The following is a 24,697-nucleotide window of genomic DNA, read 5'->3' on the forward strand; positions in this document are numbered from 1 at the left end:
TAGAGAAATCAGCTCACAGTGATGAAATGTGATGCTTCTGCATATCCAAAGTCTCACAGTCACACTGTATGTCATAATGCAATATCCGGAGCTCTTTTTACCCAGCAAATAATTTTATTAGCTGAGAACACAATCTAGTTACCATTGAAGCCATTCTTAGCCCTAGGCACTATGAGCGAGTACTCCCTAAATTAGTAATTAAGCCCTCTGTAGGTTTACATCTCATGCAACAACAACCTCTTCCTCATTATTTTAGAGCTACGAGTAGGTACCCAATAATACCCTAGCAGAAAATGAAAAGTTTTCATATTACTAAAATCCTAGAAATAATGAGGGCTGCAAGGTGTATCTTATTTATACTTGAGTCTACTACACCAAGTGTGACTTTTACTAAAGTCTCATAGATAACTAGAGTTTGCACTTCCCTTCCCTTTTTAGCCTTAATTCAGTCTGTAAGGTCTGTCTATAACATCATTTTAATTAATGAGTACTTTGGCATGCCATTCATGTTTCAGATCCTACTGGGCATTTCTTTTAAATAGAGCAATTTTACTACAGAATATTCTGGGACTTTCTCCTTCATCCAAATGAGGGTTGCAAAAATCCATATGCTTGTCGTGGAAACAACCTCATTGAGATGAATGACAGATTTTCATTTACAGAAATTTCAGCAACTAATCTGCTGTGTGTTAAAATATCCTATCAGCTGTAAACAAATAGGATATAGTAATATGGAACAAAAATTACCTTTCAAATCTCTTTTTTTTGTCATATGAACATTGCATGTAATATTACAATTAAATCGACTATTTCCGAGTCAAACTAGAATTTATTTATCCAATATTATCTTACTAAGCATCATCTATCTATTAGTTTTTTAGAAAATGGGGTCTAGTCATTAATTTCTTACCAAAAATGGTCCTTCTGTTCATTCATTACAAGATACACAACACATGGACTAGCTATTCATATCTTACAAGATGGGGTCCAATTATGGAATGCAATGATTTGGAAATATGTTATAGCCATATTTTATTCACAACAAAACATAGAACACATTATCAGAAGTTGAAAGTTAGAAATTAACTCACAAATTGATGACAGCAACTCATCTCAAGAAAGTCGGGACAGGTCAACAAAAGCCTGGAAAAGTCAATGGTACTAATGAAAAACAGGGTCAATTCTCAACTATGGCACATGACTGTGTATAAAAAAGAGCATTTTAGAGAAGCAGAGTCTCTCAGAAGCAAAGATAGTCCAAAATTCCTCAACATAAAATTACATGAAACAAAATATTCAGCGATTTTGGAGAAATCATGTGCACCAAGGGCAAGGCCAGTGGTTAATACTGGATACTTGTGATTTATGAACCCTCAGGTGGTACTGCATTAAATACAGATATAATTCAGTCATACAAAATACTGTATGGGCTCAGAAATTCTTCCAGAAATCATTGTCTGTAAATATAGCGTGATGTGCAATCCACAAATACAACACAACGTTCTACTATCCTACCATGCAACACAGACGATATTTATTACACAAACTAGAAATGCTGCCATCTTCTTTTAAATCCAAAGCTCATTTAAAATGGACTGAATCAAAATGAAAAAGTGCTCTGTAGTCAAATAAATCAAAATGTGAAATTCTATCTGGAAATCACAGATGCCATGTCCTGCAGACTCAAGAGTAGAGTGACCATCAAGCTTTTAATAATCAAACAGTTCAAAACCTTGCTTGTTATGGGGTTGCATTAGTGCCTATAGCATGGGCAGCTTTCCAAACTCGAAAGGCTCTATCAATGCTGAGCAATACATAGAGATTCTGTCATGACTCTGGATAGGATGGTTCCGCCTCCATCCTGGTCAGGTCAGGGATAATTCAGTCCACCTCTCTTTGGTTTTGGGGTGGCTATTTAATGTTGGCAGTATCTGCATTTAGTGTCGGTGATACTTCCGTATATTCGGTTAGTGATTGCTGACCCAGGTGACTCATCCTTAATCGTGTGCCTCTGTGCTTGTGTTCCTTGCTGTGTATGATTCGGTTTGTCCTCTGACTTCTGCCTCTGTATCCTGTTTGTGTACTGCTCTGTCTCTCCTGGTTATCTGACCACCTTGGCTTGTCCCTGTTTACTCTTTGTCTTGTCCCTAGGTACTACGCGTTCGTCTGGCTTGTGACTCTCGCTCTCCTTGACCACTTTACTGTCTTTGCCCTGTTTGCTGCGTGCTCAGTGTCCTTCCCTGTACTCACATGCGGTGGCTATGCTCTCCCTGGTCACGTGATCGCTCAGTGCCAGGTCCTGTGCTCACTACACTAGTCTAAGGTCCTTGTGCACTGCGTGCCATCTGAATGCATTCCCTGTGTTCATTAATGTGCCCGCTGATAGCGTCCCCTTGGCAGCATTAGTGACACCTTAGGTGTCATTATAGATTCAGCGGGTAGCTGTAAAGAAAAGAATCAAATTTGACTCTCAACTTGAAGTGAATAATTTGTTTTACTTGGCACTATGAAAGCATGATTGTGTAATAATATTGAACTGTTTGTGGAAACCTCACAGCTCTAAATATGGCTTTAACCCCTTTCTGATATTAGAACTACGTCATATGCATTCAGCCGTGCTCACGGGGGAGCGTGGCCGATCGCTGTCTACTATGTGCCAGGAGTGGTCATGGACTGCTCCCAGTACATAAACCCCAGAACACTGTGATCAAACATGATTGCAGCGTTCCGGTGGCATAGATAAGCATCACGCAGGGAGAGGACTCCCTGCATGCTTCCCTGAAACCCTCGGAGCAATGCAAAGTCTCCTCTGTTCTCCTCCCTGCAGGCCCCGGATCGAAGATGGCCACGGGGATCCTTCTGGGTCCTGCAGAGAGGTGGCTTGCGAGTGCCTGCTGAGAGCAGTTGCCGGTAAGCTTCCAGCACTACCTGTCAGATTGCTGATCTGACACAGTGCTGTGCAAAGTGTCAGATCGCTGCTATATAGTAATGTCCCACCCTGGGACAATGTAAAAAAGTAAAAAAAAAATCACACTGTGTAAAAATATTTTTTAAAAATTCCTAAATAAAGAAAAACATAAATAAATATTGTTCCAATAAATACATTTCTTTATGTAAATAAAAAAAACAATAAAAGTACACATATTTAGTATCGCCGTGTCCGTAATGACCCGACCTATAAAGCTGTCCCACTAGTTAACCCATTCAGTGAACACCGTAAAAAAAAAAATGAGGCAAAAAACAACGCTTTATCATCATAGCGCCGAACAAAAAGTGGAATAACACGCAATCAAAAAGATGGATATAAATAAACATGGTACCACTGAAAACATAATGTTGTCTCACAAAAAAACGAGCTGCCATACAGCATCAACAGCAAAAAAAAAAGTTATAGCCCTCAGAATAAAGCGATGCAAAAATAATTATTTTTTATATAAAATAGTTTTTATTGTATAAAAGCGCCAAAACATAAAAATATGATATAAATGAGGTATCGTTGTAATCGTACTGACCAGAAGAATAAAACTGTTTTATCAATTTTACCAAACGCGGAACGGTATAAACACCCCCCAGAAGAAATTCATGAATTGCTGCTTTTTCTTCATTCTGCCTAACAAAAATCAGAATAAAAAGCGATCAAAAAATGTCATGTGTCCGAAAATGGTACAAATAAAAATGTCAACTCATCTCGCAAAAAACAAGACCTCATATGACTGTCGGCCAAAATATGGAAAAATTATAGCTCTCAAAATGTGATGATGCAAAAGCTATTTTTTGCAATAAAAAAATATAAAAAGCATCTTTTAGTGTGTGACAGCTGCCAAACATAAAAACCCGCTATAATAATCGACTATAAATAGTAAATTATCCCCCCTTTATCACCCCCTTAGGGAAAAAATAATAAATTTAAATTGTTTTTCTGTTTTCCTATTAGGGTTAGGGTTGGGGCTAAAGTTAGGGTTATGGTTGGGGCTAAAATTAGGGTTGGGGCTAAAGTTACAGTTATGGTTGGGGCTAAAGTTAGGGTTAGGTTTGGAGCTAAAGTTAGGGTTAGAGTTGGGGCTATAGTTGCGGTTAGGGTTTGGATTACATTTACGGATGGGTTAGGGTTGTGTCAGGTTATGGGTGTGGTTAGGGTTATGGGTGTGGTTAGGGTTAGGGGTGTGTTGAGGTTAGGGATGTGATGGGGTTTGGTTTAGGGTTAGGGGTGTGGTTATGGTTATGGTAAGGGTTGGGGTAAGCAGTGTGTTGGGGTTAGGGGTGTGTTGGGGTTAGGAGTGTGGTTAAGTTTGGGATTAGGGTTAAGGGTGTGTTGGGGTTAGGGTTGGAGTTAGAATTGGGGGGTTTTCACTGTTAGGCACATCAGGGGCTCTGCAAACGCAACGTGATGCCCACAGACCATTCCATCAAAGTCTGCATTACAAAATGTTAATTCTTCCCTTCCGAGCCCAGATGTGTACCCAAGCAGTGGTTTACCCCCACATATGGGGTATCAGCGTACTCAGGATAAATTGGACAATAACCTTTGGGGTCCAATTTCTCCTGTTACCCTTGGGAAAATACAAAACGGGGCTAAAAAATCATTTTTGTGGGAAAAAAAATATTTTTTTATTTTCACGGCCCTGCGTTATAAACTTTCGTGAAACACTTGGGGGTTCAAAGTTCTCATAACACATAGATAAGTTCCTTTGGGGGTCTAGTTTCCAATATGGAGTCACTTGTGGGGGGTTTCTACTGTTTAGGTACATCAGGGGCTCTGCAAACGCAACGTGACACCCGCAGACCATTCCATCAAAGCCTGCATTCCAAAACGGCGCTCCTTCCCTTCCGAGCTCTGCCATGCACCCAAACGGTGGTTCCTCCTCACAAATGGGGTATAGTCATACTCAGGACAAATTGCCCAACAATGTATGGGGTCAAATTTCTCTGGATACCCTTGGAAAATAAAAAATTGGGGGCAAAAAGATCATTTTTGTGGAAAAAAAAATATTTTTTAATTTTCACGGCTCTATATTATAAACTTTAGTGAAACAATTGGGGGTTCAAAGTGCATACCACACAACTAGATAAGTTCCATAGATGGTCTAGTTTCCAAAATGGGGTCACTTGTTGGGGGTTTCCACTGTTTAGGCACATCAGAGGCTCTCCAAATGCGACATGGCATCTGATCTCAATTCCAGCCAATTCTGCGTTGAAAAAGTCAAACGGTGCTCCTTCCCTTCCCAGCTCTGCCATGCTCCCAAACAGTGGTTTACCCCCACATATGGGGTATTGTCATACTCAGGACAAATTGTACAAAAAATTTTATGGTCCACTTACTCTTGTTACCCTTGAGAAATTAAAAAATTGGGGGCGAAAAGACCATTTTTGTGAAAAAAAATATGATTTTTTTTATTTTTACAGCTCTACATTATAAACTTCTGTGAAATAATTGGAGGTTCAAAGTGCTCATGACACATCTAGATAAGTTCCTTAGGGGTCTACTTTCCAAAATGGTGTCACCTGTCAGGAGTTTCCACTGTTTACGCACATCAGGGGCTCTCCAAACCCGGCATGGCGTATGATCTCAATTCCAGCCAATTTTGCATTGAAAAATCAAATGGCGCTCCTTCTCTTCCGAGCTCTGCCATGCGCCCAAACAGTGGTTTACCCCCACATATGGGGTATCGGCATACTCAAGACAAATTGTACAACAACCTTTGGGGTCCAATTTCTCCTCTCACCCTTGGTAAAATTAAACAAATTGAATCTTAATAATTTTTTTGTGAAAAAAGTTAAATGTTCATTTTGTTTAAACATTCCAAAAATATCTGTGAAGCACCTGAAGGCTTAATAAACTTCTTAAATGTTTTTTGAGCACCTTGAGGGGTGCAGTTTTTAGAATGGTGTCACCTTTTTGCATTTTATATCATATAGACCCCTCAAAGTGACTTAAAATGTGATGTGGTCACTAAAAAAAATGGTGTTGTAAAAATGAGAAATCGCTTGTCAATTTTTAACCCTTATGACTCCCAAACAAAAATTTGGTTCCAAAATTGTGCTGATGTAAAGTAGGCATGTGGGAATTGTTACTTATTAAGTATTTTGTGTAACATATCTCTGTGATTTAAGGGCATGAAAATTCAAAGTTGGAAAATTGCGAACTTTTCAAAATTTTCGCCAAATTTCCATTTTTTTCACAAATAAATGCAAGTAATATCAATTAAATTTTTACCACTATCATGAAGCACAATATGTCATGAGAAAATAATGTCAGAATCACCAGGATCTGTTGAAGCGTTCCAGAGTTATAACCTCATAAAGGGACAGTGGTCAGAATTGTAAAAATTGGCCCTGTCATTAACGTGCAAACCACCCTTGGGGGTAAAGGAGTCAATGAACAGACTTTGCATAAGTCACTCCACACAGGGAGGCCCAGGCAAAGAAAGTGCTTTGACACACCCAGAATACTTAAGCCTTTATTGAATATGAATTTTAACTGAGTTTTGTCAGTCAAGTAACAATAAAATGCATAAATAAAGGCATGGAAACTTTATCTTTTAGAAACATGACTATGTAAGTGGTTTGTGTGGCATAGATTATTATGATATTTTTTTTATTTTGATCACTGTGATAGGTTCTATCACAGTGATCAAAAGGAATCAATAGGAAAAAATTTGTATTGTTGCCTGGTACAGGCCAGCAGATTTTGTCGGGCGCACTGTGCTTGTGCTTGCCATTTAGTCTTGGAAGATGACACGGGTGGCTAGGGGACAGATCAGTAGGGCCCAGGAATGGCAGAGGTGCCAGGGTGCTCAGAGAACCCGTTTATCTCTTCTCTAAAGTGCTAAGTCATATCAGAGGAGAGAGAAATGAAGTGTAAATTGGACTTTTGTGATCGTTGTTATTCTGTGAATAATTGTGATCACATGACAGGAGACCATAAAGCATAATAACAGACGCAGATTCTTTACTGTAAGAGCAGTGAGACTATGGAACTCTCTGCCGTATGATGTTGTAATGAGTGAGTCATTACTTAAATTTAAGAGGGGACTGGATACCTTCCTGGAAAAGTATAATGTTACAGGGTATATATATTAGATTCTTTGATAGGGCGTTGATCCAGGGAACTAGTCTGATTGCCGTATGTGGGGTCGGGAAGGAATTTTTTTCCCCATGGTGGAGATTACTCTTACCACATGGGGTTTTTTTGCCTTCCCCTGGATCAACATGTTAGGGCATGTTAGGCTATGGGTTGAACTAGATGGACTTAAAGTCTTCCTTCAACCTTAATAACTATGTTACTATCATGTTCTCCAGGGTCTCAGCTAACCCCGGTAGCTGAGAACCCAGAGATTTTACAGTGCTGGGGGGCACTGTACCATTATTTCTCTGCGCCGTTTAAAAGCGGCGCTGGTGAATAAGTACCCTTAACTGCCACCATTAAAAGGCATATTGGCGGTCATTAACCCCTTAATCCCATATGATGTACTATCCCATCACGGTGACCTGGTACTTAATTCCCAGTGACGGGATAGTACGTCATATGCAATCGGACACTCTCACGGGGGGAGCGCGGCCGATCGCGGCCGGGTGTCAGCTGACTATCGCAGCTGACATCCGGCACTATGTTCCAGGAGCGGTCACGGACCGCCCCTGGCACATTAACCCCCGGCACACTGCGATCAAACATGATCACAGAGTTTCAGCGGTACAGGGAAGCATCGCGCAGGGAGGGGGCTCCCTGCATGCTTCCCTGAGATGATCGGTACAAGGCGATGTGCTCACCTTGTACTGAGCGTCTCCTCCCTGCAGGCCCAGATCCAAAATGGCCGTGGGGCTACTTTCAGGTCTTGCAAGGAGGTGGCTTACCAAGTGCCTGCTCAGAGCAGGCGCTGGTAAGTCTGCAGCAGGCAGGTTAGATCGCTGATCTGACACAGTGCTCTGCAAAGTGTCAGATCAGCGATCTGTCACTATACATGATGTCCCCCCCTGGGACAATGTAAAAAAGTAAAAAAAAATATTTAGATGTGTAAAAAAAAAAAACCTAAATAAATAAATATATATATATTGTTCCCATAAATACATTTCTTTATCTAAATAAAAACAAAAACAATAAAAGTACACATATTTAGTATCGCCGCATCCGTAATGACCTGACCTATAAAACTTTCCCACTAGTTAACCCCTTCCGTGAACACTGTAAAAAAAAAAAAAAAAACGAGGCAAAAAACATCGCTTTATTATCATACCGCCGAACAAAAAGTGGAATAACACGCAATCGAAAAAACTGATATAAATAAATATGGCACCGCTGAAAATATCATCTTGTCCTGCAAAAAACGAGCCACAATAAAGCATCATCAGCAAAAAAATAAAAAAGTTATAGTCCTCAGAATAAAGCGATGCAAAAATAATTATTTTTTCTATAAAATAGCTTTTATCGTATAAAAGCGCCAAAACATAAAAAAGATATAAATGAGGTATCACTGTAATCGTACTGACCCAAAGAATAAAACTGCTTTATCCATGTTACCAAACAAGGAACGGTATAAACTCCCCCCCCTCAAAAGAAATTCATGAATAGCTGGTTTTTGGTCATTCTGCCTCAGAAAAATTAAAATAAAAAGAGATCAAAAAATGTCACATGCCCAAAAATGGTACCAATAAAAACGTCAACTCGTCCCGCAAAAAACAACACATTACATGACTCTGTGGACCAAAATATGGAAATATGTGGTAACAAAAAAAATATTTTTTGCAATAAAAAGCGTCTTTTAGTGTTTGACAGCTGCCAATCATAAAAATCTGCTAAAAAACCCACTATAAAAGTAAATCAAACATCCCTTCATCACCCGCTTAGTTAGGGAAACTTTAAAAAAAAATAAAAAAATGTATTTATTTTTATTTTCCCATTAGGGCTAAGGTTATGGTTAGGGCTAGGGGTAGGGTTAGAGCTAGGGTTAGGGTTATGGCTAGGGTTAGGGCTAGGGTTAGGGGTAGGGCTAGTGTTATTGTTAGGGCTAGGGTTAATGCTAGGGTTAGGGCTAGGGTTGGGGCTAGGGTTGGGGCTAGGGTTAGAGCTACAGTTAGGGTTAGGGCTACAGTTAGGGTTGGGGCTAAAGTTAGGGTTAGGGCTGGGGCTAAAGTTAGGGTTAGGGCTGGGGCTATAGTTAAGGTTAGGGCTACAGTTAGGGTTAGGGCTAAAGTTAAGGTTAGAGTTGGGGCTAAAGTTAGAGTTAGGGTTGGGGCTAAATTTAGGCTTAGGTTTGGGGCTAAAGTTAGAGTTGGGGCTAAAGTTAGGGTTTGGATTACATTTACGTTTGGGATTAGGGTTAGGGGTGTGTCAAAGATAGGGGTATGGTTAGGGTTATGGTTGGGATTAGGGTTAGGGGTGTGTTTGGGATAGGGTTTCAGTTAGAATTGGGGGTTTCCACTGTTTAGGCACATCAGGGCTCTCGAAACGCAACATGGTGTCCAATCTCAATTCCAGCCAATTCTGCATTGAAAAAGTAAAACAGTTCTCCTTCCCTTCCGAGCTCTGCCATGCACCAAAACGGGACAAAATGGACAACAACAATTGGGGTCCAATCTCTCTTGTTATCCTTGGGAAAATAAAAATTTGGGGGGCTAAAAAAACATTTTTGTGGGAAAAAAATTATTTTTTATTTTCACGGCTCTGCATTATAAACTGTAGTGAATCACTTGGGGGTTCAAAGTTCTCACAACACATCTAAATAAGGTCCTTGGGGGGTCTAGTTTCCAAAATGGTGTCACTTGTGGGGGTTTCTACTGTTTAGGTGCATCGGGGCTCTGCAAATGCAACGTGACGCCTGCAGACCAATCCATCTCAGTCTGCATTCCAAATGCGCTCCTTCCCTTCCGAGCTTTACCGCCATGCGCCCAAATGGTGGTTCCCCCCACATATGGGGTATCAGCGTACTCAGGACAAATTGGACAACAACTTTTGGGGACCAATTTCTCCTGTTACCCTTGGAAAAATACAAAACAGGGGGCTAAAAAAAAATTTTTGTGGAAAGAAAAATGATTTTTTATTTTCATGGCTCTGTGTTATAAACTGTAGTGAAACACTTGGGGGTTCAAAGTTCTCACAACACATCTAGATAAGTCCCTTGGGGGGTCTAGTTTCCAAAATGGTGTCACTTGTGGGGGGTTTCTACTGTTTAGGTGCATCAGGGGCTCTGAAAATGCAACGTGACGCCTGCAGACCAATCCATCTCAGTCTGCATTCCAAATGCGCTCCTTCCCTTCCGAGCTTTACCGCCATGCGCCCAAACGGTGGTTCCCCCCACATATGAGGTATCAGCGTACTCAGGACAAATTGGACAACAACTTTTGGGGACCAATTTCTCCTGTTACCCTTGGAAAAATACAAAACGGGGCTAAAAAAAATTTTTGTGGAAAAAAAATGATTTTTTATTTTCATGGCTCTGTGTTATAAACTGTAGTGAAACACTTGGGGGTTCAAAGTTCTCACAACACATCTAGATAAGTCCCTTGGGGGTCTAGTTTCCAAAATGGTGTCACTTGTGGGGGTTTTCTACTGTTTAGGTGCATCAGGGGCTCTGAAAATGCAACGTGACGCCTGCAGACCAATCCATCTCAGTCTGCATTCCAAATGCGCTCCTTCCCTTCCGAGCTTTACCGACATGCGCCCAAACGGTGGTTCCCCTCCACATATGGGGTAACAGCATACTCAGGACAAATTGGATAACAACTTTTGGGGTCGAATTTCTCCTTTTACCCTTGGGAAAATACAAAACAGGGGGCTAAAAAATAATTTTTGTGAAAAAAAAAGAATTTTTATTTTCACTGCTCTGCGTTATAAACTGTAGTGAAACACTTGGGGGTTCAAAGCTGTCAAAACACATCTAGATAAGTTCCTTAGGGGGTCTACTTTCCAAAATGGTGTCAATTGTGGGGGGTTTCAATGTTTAGGCACATCAGGGGCTCTCCAAACGTGATATGGTGTCCCATCTGAATTCCAGTCAATTTTGCATTGAAAAGTCAAATGGCGCTCCTTCCCTTCCGAGCTCTGCCATGCGCCCAAACAGTGGTTACCCCCACATATGGGGTATCAGCGTACTCAGGACAAATGGCACAACAACTTTTGGGGTTCAATTTCCTCTCTTACCCTTGGGAAATTAAAAAATTGGGGGTGAAAAATCATATTTGTGAAAAAATATGATTTTTTACTTTGACGGCTCTGCATTATAAACTTCTGTGAAGCACTTGGTGGGTCAAAGTGCTCACCACACATCTAAATAAGTTCCTTAGGGGGTCTACTTTCCAAAATGGTGTCATTTGTGGGGGGTTTCAATGTTTAGGCGCATCAGGGGCTCTCCAAATGCAACATGTCATCCCATCTCAATTCCAGTCAATTTTGCATTGAAAAGTCAAACGGCGCTCCTTCCCTTCCGAGCTCTGCCATGCACCCAAACAGTGGTTAACCCCCACATATGGTGTATCAGCGTACTCAGAACAACTTTTGGGGTCCATTTTCTCCTGTTACACTTGGTAAAATAAAACAAATTGGAGCTAAAGTACATTTTTTGTGAAAAAAAGTTAAATGTTCATTTTTTTTTAAACATTCCAAAAATTCCTGTAAAACACCTGAAGGGTTAATAAACTTCTGTTTTTAGAATGGGGTCACACTTGGTTATTTTCTATCATATAGACCCCTCAAAATGACTTCAAATATTGGTGTTATAAAAATGAGAAATTGTTGGTCAACTTTTAACCCTTATAACTCCCTAACCAAAAAAAAATTTGGTTCCAAAATTGTGCTTATGTAAAGTAGACATGTGGGAAATGTTACTTATTAATTATTTTGTGTGACATATCTCTGTGATTTAAGGGCATAAAAATTCAAAATTGGAAAATTGCAAAATTTTCCAAATTTTCATCAAATTTCCGTTTTCACAAATAAACGCAAGTTATATTGAAGAAATTTTACCACTATCATGAAGTACAAATATGTCATGAGAAAACAGTATCAGAATCGCCAAGATCCATTGAAGCGTTCCAGAGTTATAACCTCATAAAGGGACAGTGGTCAGAATTGTAAAAATTGGCCCGGTCATTAACGTGCAAACCACCCTTGGGGCTTAAGGGGTTAAGGAATTAAAGGGACTCTGTCAGCACAGAATGACTGTTCAAAGGAAGTACAGGTGCTAGGTGCACTTTGATGTAACTAAACAGTTCAGTGCACTTTCTCACCTTCTATTTCCTCTATCTCAGCTCCCAGCTCTGACAGCTCTGGCTATATAGAGCCACAGGAGGGCAAAGATAGATGGAAAACAACCAGGTTGGAAGTGCACTGAATTGTATGGCCATGGCAGGGGTGCACAAAGCCTGTACTTGGTTTGTACAGTGGTTCTGTAGTGACAGACTTCCATTAAATAAAAAGTGCAATGTGAAATAGCCTAGATCTGGTGTGTTTAGCTTTGTGGTTTTTTTATTTGGCGTTTAGGGTCAGTGGTGTATTTTTCCCAAGGCTATTAGTATTACATTTTTTGAGTTTTTTTCATGAACTTCTCTCAAAATGCATTCACAAATATATAAAAAATGCCCCTAAAATGCTTATGAAAAATGCTATTCAAAAAGTGTCTGTGAAGAAAACTTTAAGACTTTATTGTATGTTTAGAAAACAATAATACGAAAATTTGTACAATAGGACAAAAAATAAAAAAATATATGAACTTTTCAAAATTGTGTTTAATATATTTCACATTTAGGAAGAACTTATATTAGCAAACTAGATATACAGTATCAGATGTTTTATTCTAGAGCTAACAACTGCTCAGCAGTGTATTTATATTTACGATCCTAAAGTGATCCAATACTTTTCTCTCAATGCAGGGTTTTTCTGTGACTAAAACATTGGAACAAACTGTAGGGAGCCCATCAGAGCTCTCAGCGGAACATTATAGTACTTGGTATATTGTACTCTTAGCTCAATATGTAACAAGATCACTTCTCTAATACTAGATTTGTAAACCACTCAAGCAATACATAGCATACACCACTTATTCCTATGGGAGCTGCAAGCAATATTTTAATCTACAATTAACCTTTGTTTAAGAATGAGATGAATCTTAGCTATTGGTTAAGCAATTTGTTAGCAGCTATGGCTTTTATCAAAGCAGTATGTAATCTAATGTCATTGACTTCAATGATATTAGATTTGGCATCATGATTCTACAATAATTTTTTAAAAATTTTCAATTAGTATCTGTCCACTTTTCTTTATTCTGTAAAGATCTGCCATAAACAGTATTTGCAAACATTTTCTGGAAGTTTTTTTTCTCTAGAAAGTGTATAGAATTGTGGTGATATTTTAACTTATATGTTGAAAAGCCTTGTTACAAGTATTCATTTTTTATTAGATTTGTACACTATTTTAGAAGACAATATTACAGATTGGGAACATTAAGTAAATCACCATTTTAGTTTCTTTGATGTTTGAATATTGAATAGATTAGATTACATAACATTTTTATGGTAATTTCATTTTTTATACATTTTAGATTTTTTTTTTTCATTTTCCATATCACCATTATCACAGTGGTAACTTGCATGCGTTCTACTGCATTCGTGCTACTCAAGGTTCACCATTCTGCGCATCCTTACATCTAACCACCACGCTGAGTCCAGGCAGCACTTCCATCTTTGCTGCATATCCCTGATGTCTCCACATGGCTATAGGGGAGCGCGGCCAGATCCTTCAGGTATTTAAGCCTGCTGTGTACTGCAAGGTTTGGATTCAGCAAATCACCAACCAGAAGGTGATATATGAGGCAGTGCCACCCTCTATAACTTAGCATGAGCTTAGGTTCCAGTTTGATGTTAGCATCTAGTTCCCAGTCAAGGTGTTTTGTTGATTATCCCTCCCGTTAATGATCTGGCTTGTCTTCTTGCTCTGTCTGTTCCCTCCACTCCTTACCTCGACTATGTATACTGAACCTGTGCTGCCTGTCTCAACTTTGGACCTTCTGAGTATGCTTCTGTCTCACCCCTCTATACCTCACATACCTGATCTGACCAGTGTGTTAGCTGCTGCAGGTCCAGACACTGCCTTGGAGTGACACCTGGTGCCTATCCTGTGGCCCAAGCCTATCCTCACCATCAGTGGTGCTTTGAAGACCAGGTAGCCAAAATGTCATGCCTCTCCAGGGTAAGTCCAGCCAGTGGCACATTGTGTCCACACCCACCAGCAATAAAGTAAGCACAGGCCAAGGACCCCGCTGACAAATCGGACCTAGGAACCACAAGTACAGTGCCTTGGGAAAGTATTCGGCTTCCTGGAACTTTTCAACCTTTTCTCACATATCATGCTTCAAACATAAAGGTACCAAATGTAAATTTTTGGTGAGGAATCAACAACAAGTGGAACACAATTGTGAAGTTCAACGAAATGTATTGGTTATTTTAAGTTTTTGTGGAAATTCAAAAACTGAAAAGTGGGGCATGTAATATTATTCGGCTCCTTTAATTTAATACTTTGTTGCGCCACCTTTTGTTGCTATTACAGCTGCAAGTCACCGGGGGTATGCATCCATCAGTTTTGTGCATTGAGAGACTGAAATTCTTGCCCATTCTTCCTCCTTGGCAAACAGCTCAAGCTCAGTGAGGTTTGATGGAGATCGTTTGTGAACAGAAGTTTTCAGCTCTTTCCACAGATTCTTGATTGGATTGAGGTCTGGACATTGACTTGGCCATTCTAACACCTGCATACGTTTATTTGTGAACCATTCCATTGTAGATTGTGCTTTATGTTTGGATCATTGTCTTGTTGAAAGACAAATCTCCGTCCCAGTCTCAGGTCTTTTGCAGACTGCAACAGGTTTTCTTCAAGAATGGTCCTGTATTTGGCTACATCCATCTTCCCATCAATTTTAACCATCTTCTCTGTCCCTGCTGAAGAAAAGCAGGCCCAAACCATGATGCAGCCACCACCATGTTTGACAGTGGGGATGGAGTGTTCAGGGTGATGAGCTGTGTTGCCTTTACACCAAACATATCGTTTGGCATTGTTGCCGAAAAGTTCGATTTTGGTTTCATCTGACCAGAGCACATTCTTCCACATGTTTGGTGTGTCTCCCAGGTGGCTTGTTGCAAACTTTAAACAACACTTTTTATGGATATCTTTGATAAATGGCTTTCTTCTTGCCACTCTTCCATAAAGGCCAGATTTGTGCAGTGTACGACTGATTGTTGTCCTAAGGACAGACTGTCCCACCTCAGCTGTAGATCTCTGCAGTTCATCCAGAGTGATCATGGGCCTCTTGGCTGCATCTCTGATCAGTTTTCTCCTTGTTTGATATGAAAGTTTAGAGGGACGGCCAGGTCTTGGTAGATTTGCAGTGGTATGATACTTCTTCCATTTCAATATGATCACTTGCACAGTGCTCCTTGGGATGTTTAAAGTTTTGGAAATCATTTTGTATCCAAATATGGCTTTAAACATCTCCACAACAGTATCACGGACCTGCCTGATGTGTTCCTTGGTCTTCATGATGCTCTCTGTTCTTCAAACAGAACCCTGAGACTAGCATAGAGCAGGTGCATTTATACGGAGACTTGATTACACACAGGTGGATTATATTTATCATCATTAGGCATTTAGGACAACATTGGATCATTCAGAGATCCACAATGAACTTCTGGAGTGAGTTTGCTGCACTTAAAGTAAAGGGGCTGAATAATATTGCACGCCCCACTTTTCAGTTTTTGAAATTCCACAAAAATTTAAAATAACCAATAAATTTCGTTCAAATTCACAATTGTGTTCCACTTGTTGTGGATTCTTCACCAAAAATTTACATTTGGTATCTTTATGTTTGAAGCATGATATGTGGGAAAAGGTTGAAAAGTTCCAGGAAGCCAAATACTTTCACAAGGCACTGTATAGTGTACAAGTATTGTACTATGAGGTTCATTTGCAATGTGAGTGTGAAGACCAGCTGATGCAGGCGATTAATGTGATGGCAACTCAACTATAGGATTTGTCCAATTCTATGTCCACCTTGTCCCATGCTTCATCTGCTACAGGTCCTCCTTCCTCAGCATCAACATTATCTTCATGGGTGTCACCTGGAGTTTACAGTTTCTGTTGGAGCAGCTAAGCTTCAGCTTCCTCTTCCGTTCTGCTTTGATGGAGACCACAAGGAAAGCCACGGCTTCAGAAACAAGTGACAGATCCACTTTTCTCTCCAAGCTCATCTTTTTCCTTTGGACGAAACCAAAATTGCATTCATGGTCTCTCTGATCCAATAAGTAGTGAATACCACATTATCTCAAATTTAAATTCAATCTATTAAACACACCAACAAACACAAAATCCAATAAAAAAGTCCCTTAAAAACCCGTTAAAAACACTGATGGTTATTTTTATTGATTGGGGGTTATATATATGTAAAATATGTGTATTTATCCATATGCACCATTATATGTTTTGACACATTATTCTAGTCTGTTAGTGCTCCCTATGAAGTATGATACACTAATATGGATATTAGCAGTCTTCATTTCATGAATATGTATTAAGATCTTCTACTCCATTATCTTGGTCGATATCTGTAATAACAATGTGTCCTTAACAAATGTGTTACCACACTGCCCTATTTTTGTGTTTGTTAATCAGTTTTTCAGAGGCTTTTTATGTGATTTTGTGTCTGCTTGCATGTTTGAATTAATAAAAATTGAATTTAAATTTGAGATAACATGGTATATACTACTTATTTCTCTACTTGGTGGTAATAGCTTTGATATGATATATTTTTGGTACCCCAAGACTTACTGGTATCTTGATTTGTATTGAGATGGGTCCATATATCCTATTCTCTGCATTAATTATGGTCTCCCTACTGTCTGGAAGTGCTTTGGCTTGGGCAAACCCCATTTAGGAGCATGGTGGTAACGAGACTCGCGGCGCATCTTGGAGATGTTCTGGGTACAATTTGAGGAACCTGGCTACACCTCATCTTCTGCCTCATCCCTGCTGACTCTAAGACAGGGCTTGGATACCATGGCTCAGTATGTCTTAAGCTTCTGCATCCCAGTGGCAGAGCAGGCTTGCAATGAAGAGGCAATGCTGGCAACTTCATGGCAGGGTATGTCCATTCTTATTAAAGATAAGTTAGCAGACAGAGATCCACCATCCTATCTATATGCCCTCATACATATTGCTAATATGATTGATCTCCATTTCCATGAGCAAGCTCTGGGACAGGCTCAAGTGTCTTCACAATTTGGAAGGGAACCTCCTAGGTTAGTTCCAACCTTACAGTACCCCTTGCTGTGGCAAGCTCCACCTCCTGCTATGGAGCAGGTAGAGAGAGCCAAACTTTCTGTTCAGGAGCTTCACCCAAGGTATAGTGTCAACTTGTGCATGTACTGTGGTGGCAAAGGCCAGGGCAGACAAATGTGAGTAAATGAAAACACCTGTTACTCTGCTGTGCCTCAGTGGACAGAGGTCACAGCTGATCACAAAGCACAGACTCAAAGTTTCAAACCCAGACGCATGATAATTACAATGTCATGTGAGCCTCAGGAGAGCAAGTTCCAACACCGCCAGAATGGCACCATAAATATATATTTTTTTTATTGGAAGGAAACATAGGGAATGAGAAAGAGTTGTCTGAGTAGTGGACAACCCTTTAAAAAAATTTGCACTACTGCCTCGTAGAAATTCAGTGCCTCTCAATTTGTATACTGTAGGTACTGGATGGAAAGAATTTTCTCTTTGTGAAGCTACCTTTGAATGTTATTTGTTTTTTTGGTATAAAAATAAATAAAAAGAACGTGTGTAAAACACTATAAAAAGTAATAGTGTGTGAAGATATTTTTTTACGAATCTGGAACACAGTACTGAAATACAAGAAAAAACCAAAGGCAATTTAAAACAAGGATGCAACTCCAAAGAAAATATAAATATATATATACATTTTTTTTTTAATTAAAAAAAAGAAATTTTAATGAAGAAAGTAATCAACAACAATTTATTATTTAACGCATTTCATTTGTGCAACCCAGGATGTATTTTATGAATTTTAGTTTGAGGTTGCATTTGCCCAGGGTTCCCTGGTGGAGATATAAGTCCTGGACACAAGTACTATAATCTATCTGAAAAAAACAAGCATGCATTGATCAATGGAGCAACCACATAACATTGTATGTGTTGAAATAATCTTATATAACATTCTTGTTACCCTCTGTGAATCTGTGCTGCCTGGTTTAGAATTTTGTTTTGTTCTATGCATTTTTTTCATCTTGTAACTATGGAAAGTAGAGCACATTTTATTGATGTTTTTAATTTCTGGTAATAAGGATTTCAATCTAAAATGAGCTGCATGTGTTATCTTGATAGAATGGCACTGTGTAAAAGAGAACTTTTGGAATGCAACAGTATTATTCACGATAAATGGAAAAAACATCTCTTCTGAGCAGGATTATATGGAATTTACAGCAACATTTTAATGAAACAAGTGACATATGAAAAATAAATAGACCAAAAACACAAACACGATTGCAGATTAAGATATGATCATGGAGTTCCATCTATAACCACAATCCGCAAGGTATCCAAATGGGTAATAGAATGATCATAAGTGATTGCATGGCTATATCACACATTATTATGTCATGTTGCATAATGATAATGTGTTCATTATGAAAAGGTCAGCTTGTTGTTAGAGGTAGAGGTTCAGACTGCATAACTACAGTATACTTTCGTTTTTCATGTTGGTCAACAATTTTGAGAGCTATTACTGTAATCTATCTAACCATTAGCGTTGAGCGATACCTTCCGATATGCAAAGGTATCGGTATCGGATTAGATCGGCCGATACCCAAAAAATATCGGATATCGCCGATACCGATACCCGATACCAATGCATATCAATGGGACACAAAATATTGGAATGGTTCCCAGGGTCTGAAGGAGAGGAAACTCTCCTTCAGGCCCTGGGATCCATATTCATGTATAAAATAAAGAATAAAAATAAAAAATATTGATATACTCACCCCTCGGACGGCCCCTGGCTCTCACCGGTCCAAGCATCTGCCTCCGTTCCTAAGAATGCAGAGTGAAGGACCTTCGATGACGTCCCTGCTTGTGATTGGTCGTGTGACCGCTCATGTGACCGCTCACTCGACCAATAACAAGCCGCGACGTCATCAAAGGTCCAACACTCACTGCATTCTTAGGAACGGAGGCTGCCGGTTACATCGCTAAGGTCCAGGGTCCGCCGGAGGGGTGAGTATATCCATATTTTTTATTTTTATTCTTTATTTTTTACATGAATATGGATCCCAAGGCCTGAAGGAGAGTCTCCTCTCCTCCAGACCCTGGGAACCATACACTGGGAACTTCCGATTCCGATTTCCGATATCACAAAATATCGGAACTCGGTATCGGAATTCCGATACAGCAAATATCGGCCTATACCCGATACTTGCGGTATCGGAATGCTCAACACTACTAACCATCCATTAAAACCATTTTGGTTGATCATCCAAACTACAAAGTCAGACTGATGTAATAAAGGGTGGTCCATACTACATAGGAAAACTGGTGCTCTTATTGGAAAACGTAATTTGAGCGTTTTGATTTTTTTCTCGCTACGCCGTTTAGCGATCAGGCTAATCATTTTTTTATTGATAGATTGGGCGAATCTGAACATGGCTATACCACATATGTATAGGTTTGATTATTTTATTGTTTTAATTTGATTTGGGTGAAAGGGGGTGTTTTGAACTTTTATTTTTTTATTTTTAAACACATTTTTTTATTTTGGAATGCTTCAATAGCCTCCATGGGAGGCTAGAAGCATGCAGTACTCGGTCGCCTCTGCTACATAGAGTTGATGCATAGATCACCTCTATGCAGCAGAATTGCAGGCTTGTTATGAGCACCAACCACAGGGTGACACTCATAGCAATCTGCCATCAACAACCATAGAGGTCTCAAGGAGAGATCTGGTTGTGATGGCAATGCACCGATGACCCCCGATCATGTGACAGGGTCAGCGGTGCGAGTACTTCCAGCTGAGCGTCCGGCATCGCTTGGTAAATGTCGCTGTCAGAGTATGACAGCGGCATATAACTAGTTAACCCCTTTACCCCCAAGGGTGGTTTGCACGTTATGGACCGGGCCAATTTTTACAATTCTGGCCACTGTCCCTTTATGAGGTTATAACTCTGGAACGCTTCAACGGATCCCGGTGATTCTGACAAAGTTTTCTCGTGACATATTGTACTTCAAGATAGTGGTAAAACTTCTTTGATATTACCTGCACTATTTGTGAAAAAAACTGAAATTTGGTGAATATTTTGAAAATTTAGCAATTTTCCAACTTTGAATTTGTATGCAATTAAATCACAGAGATATGTCACACAAAATACTTAATAAGTAACATTTCCCATATGTCTACTTTACATCAGCACCATTTTGGAACCACATTTTTTTTTTGTTAGGGAGTTATACGGGTTAAAAGTTGACCAGCAATTTCTCATTTTTACAACACCATTTTTTTTAGGGACCACATCTCATTTGAAGTCATTTTGAGGGGTCTATATGATAAAAAATACCCAAGTGTGACACCATTCTAAAAACTGCACCCCTCAAGGTGCTCAAAACCACATTCAAGAAGTTTATTAACCCTTCAGGTGTTTCACAGGAATTTTTGGAATGTTTAAACAAAAATGAACATTTAACATTTTTCACAAAAAATTTACTTCAGCTCCAATTTGTTTTATTTTACCAAGGGTAATAGGAGAAAATGGACCCCAAACATTGTTGTAAAATTTGTCCTGAGTACGCCGATACCCCATATGTGGGGGTAAACCACTGTTTGGGCGCATGGCAGAGCTTGGAAGGGAAGGAGCGCCGTTTGACTTTTCAATGCAAAATTGACAGGAATTGAGATGGGACGCCATGTTGCGTTTGGAGAGCCACTGATGTGCATAAACATTGAAACCCCCCACAAGTGACACCATTTTGGAAAGTAGACCCCCTAAGGAACTTATCTAGAGGTGTGGTGAGCACTTTGACCCACCAAGTGCTTCACAGAAGTTTATAATGCAGAACCGTAAAAATAAAAAATCATTTTTTTTTCACAAAAATTATATTTTCGCCCCCAATTTTTTATTTTCCCAAGGGTAAGAGAAGAAATTGGACCCCAAAAGTTGTTGTACAATTTGTTCTGAGTATGGTGATACCCCAAATGTGGGGGTAAACCACTGTTTGGGCACATGGGAGTGCTCGGAAGGGAAGGAGCGCCGTTTGACTTTTCAATGCAAAATTGACAGGAATTGAGATGGGACGCCATGTTGCGTTTGGAGAGCCACTGATGTGCCTAAACATTGAAACCCCCCACAAGTTACACGATTTTGGAAAGTAGACCCCCTAAGGAACTTATCTAGATGTGTGGTGAGCACTTTGACCCACCAAGGGCTTCACAGAAGTTAATAATACAGAGCCGTAAAAATAAAACAAAAATTTTTTCCCACAAAAATTATTTTTTAGCCCCCAGTTTTGTATTTTTCCAAGGGTAACAGGAGAAATTGGACCCCCAAAGTTGTTGTCCAATTTGTCCTGAGTGCTCTGATACCCAGAATGTGGGGGGAACCACCGTTTGGGCGCATGGAAGGGCTCAGAAGGGAAGGAGCGCCATTTGGAATGCAGACTTAGATGGAATGGTCTGCACGGTGTCACATTGCGTTTGCAGAGCCCCTAATGTACCTAAACAGTAGAAACCCCCCACAAGTGACACCATTTTGGAAAGTAGACCCCCTGAGGAACTCATCTAGATGTGTTGTGAGAGCTTTGAACCCCCAAGTGTTTCACTACAGTTTATAACACAGAGCCGTGCAAATAAAAAAAAAAATTTCCACAAAAATTATTGTTTAGCCCCCAGTTTTGTATTTTTCCAAGGGTAACACGATAAATTGGACCCTAAATATTGTTGTCCAATTTGTCCTGAGTATGTTGATACCTGATATGTGGGGGGGAACCACCGTTTGAGCACATGGCAGAGCTTGGAAGGGAAGGAGCATCATTTGGAATGCAGACTTAGATGGTTTGGTCTGCAGGCGTCACATTGCGTTTGCAGAGCCCCTAATGTACTTAAACAGTAGAAACCCCCCACAAGTGACCCCATATTGGAAACTAGACCCCCAAAGGAACTTATCTAGATGTGTTGTGAGAACTTTGAGCCCCCAAGTGTTTCACTACAGTTTATAACGCAGAGCCGTGAAAATAAAAAATCTTTTTTTTCCCACAAAAATTATTTTTTAGCCACCAGTTTTGTATTTTCCCAAGGGTAACAGGAGAAATTGGACCCCAGAAGTTGTTGTCCAATTTGTCCTGAGTATGCTGATACCCTATATGTTGGGGTAAATCCCTGTGTGGGCACACGGGAGAGCTCGGAAGGGAAGGAGCACTGTTTTACTTTTTCAACGCAGAATTGGCTGGAATTGAGATCGGACGCCATGTCGCGTTTGGAGAGCCCCTGATGTGCCTAAACAGTGGAAACCCCCCAATTATAACTGAAACCCTAATGCAAACACACCCCTAACCCTAATCCCAAAGGTAACCCTAACCACACCTCTAACCCAGACACACACCTAACCGTAATCCCAACCCTATTCCCAACCGTAAATGTAATCCAAACCCTAACCCTAACTTTAGCCCAAACCCTAACTTTAGCCCCTACCCTAACTTTAGCCCCAACCCTAGCCCTAACCCTAGCCCTAACCCTAGCCCTAACCCTAACCCTAGCCCTAACCCTAATCCTAACCCTAGCCCTAACCCTAGCCCTAACGCTAGCCCTAACCCTAGCACTTACCCTAACCCTAGCCCTAACCCTAGCCCTAACCCTAACCCTAGCCCTAACCCTAACCCTTGCCCTAACCCTAATGGGAAAATAGAAATAAATACATTTTTTTAATTTTTTTATTTTTCCCTAACTGAGGGGGTGATGAAGGGGCGTTTGATTTACTTTTATAGCGGGTTTTTTAGCGGATTTTTATGATTGGCAGCCGTCACACACTGAAAGACGCTTTTTATTGCACAAAATATTTTTTGCGTTACCACATTTTGAGAGCTATAATTTTTCCATATTTGAGACCACAGAGTCATGTGAGGTCTTGTTTTTTGCGGGACGAGTTGACGTTTTTATTTTTAACATTTTCGGGCACGTGACATTTTTTGATCACTTTTTATTCCGATTTTTGTGAGGTGGAATGACCAAAAACCAGCTATTCATGAATTTCTTTTGGGGGAGGCAATTATACCGTTCCACGTTTGGTAAAACTGATAAAGCAGTTTTATTCTTCGGGTCAGTACAATTACAGCGATATCTCATTTATATCATTTTTTTATGTTTTGGCGCTTTTATACGATTAAAACTATTTTATAGAAAAAATAATTATTTTGGCATCGCTTTATTCTGAGGACTATAACTTTTTTATTTTTTTGCTGATGATGCTGTGTGACAGCTCTTTTTTTGCGGGACAAAATTATGCTTTCAGCGGTACCATGGTTATTTATATCTGTCTTTTTGATCGCGTTTTATTCCACTTTTTATTCGGCGGTATGATAATAAAGCGTTGTTTTTTGCCTCGTTTTTTTTTTCTTACGGTGTTTACTGAAGGGGTTAACTAGTGGGACAGTTTTATAGGTTGGGTCGGGTTGGGTCGTTACGGACGCGGCAATACTAAATATGTGTACTTTTATTGTTTGTTTTTTTATTTAGATAAAGAAATATATTTATGGGAATAATATATTTTTTTTTTCTTTATTTAGTAATTTTTTTAAAAAATTTTTTTTTTACACATGTGGAAATTTTTTTTTAAACTTTTTTACTTTGTCCCGGGGGGGACATCACAGATCAGTGATCTGACAGTCTGCACAGCACTCTGTCAGATCACCGATCTGACTTAGAGCACTGCAGGCTTACCATGCGCCTGCTCTGAGCAGGCACTCGGTTTGCCACCTCCCTCTCTGCAGGACCCGGATGCTGCGGCCATCTTGGATCCGGGACCTGCAGCGAGGAAGGAGGTAGGAGACCCTCGGAGCAACGCGATCACATCCCGTTGCTGCGGGGGTCTCAGGGAAGCCCGCAGGGAGCCCCCTCCCTGCGCGATGCTTCCCTATACCGCCGGCACACCTCTATCATGTTTGATCGCGGTGTGCCGGGGGTTAATGTGCTGGGGGAGGTCAGTGACCGCTCCTGGCACATAGCGCCGGATGTCAGCTGCGATAGGCAGCTGACACTCAGCCACGATCGGCCGCGCTCCCCCCGAGAGCGCGGCCGATCGCACTGGACGTACTATTCCGTCCTTGGGAAGTAGGGCCCACCCCACATGGACGGAATAGTATGTCCAATGACAGAAAGGGGTTAATGGGAGCGGATGGATCGCGATTTCGCTCGCGCCCTTTGCTCGCACATGTCAGCTGTTGAAAACAGCTGACATGTCGCGGCTTTGAGGTGGACTCAATGCCGGAGCCCACCTTAAAGCGGGGGATACTGCCAGCTGACATACTATTCCGTTAGCTGGAAGAAAGGGGTTAAAAATGGATAAGACCCTATTGTGCTCTTGCATTTCTTTAAAAAAGTAAATATAAAACCATTAGCAATCCTTGGAACATGACTTTGTATATTAAACTAGACATGTGTTTCAGGGTGATTAC

General features: G+C 40.3%; 1 protein-coding gene across 6 annotated transcripts in view; it reads left to right on the top strand.

Annotated features, from left to right (window-relative positions):
* The window catches only part of EPHA5 (EPH receptor A5), a 604,949-nt gene that overhangs the window by 427,152 nt on the left and 153,100 nt on the right, over positions 1-24,697 (top strand). The gene's annotated exons all lie outside the window — the stretch shown is intronic.

Source organism: Ranitomeya variabilis, chromosome 1 (genome assembly GCF_051348905.1).
Source record: "Ranitomeya variabilis isolate aRanVar5 chromosome 1, aRanVar5.hap1, whole genome shotgun sequence".
Taxonomy (NCBI): Eukaryota; Metazoa; Chordata; class Amphibia; order Anura; family Dendrobatidae; genus Ranitomeya; species Ranitomeya variabilis.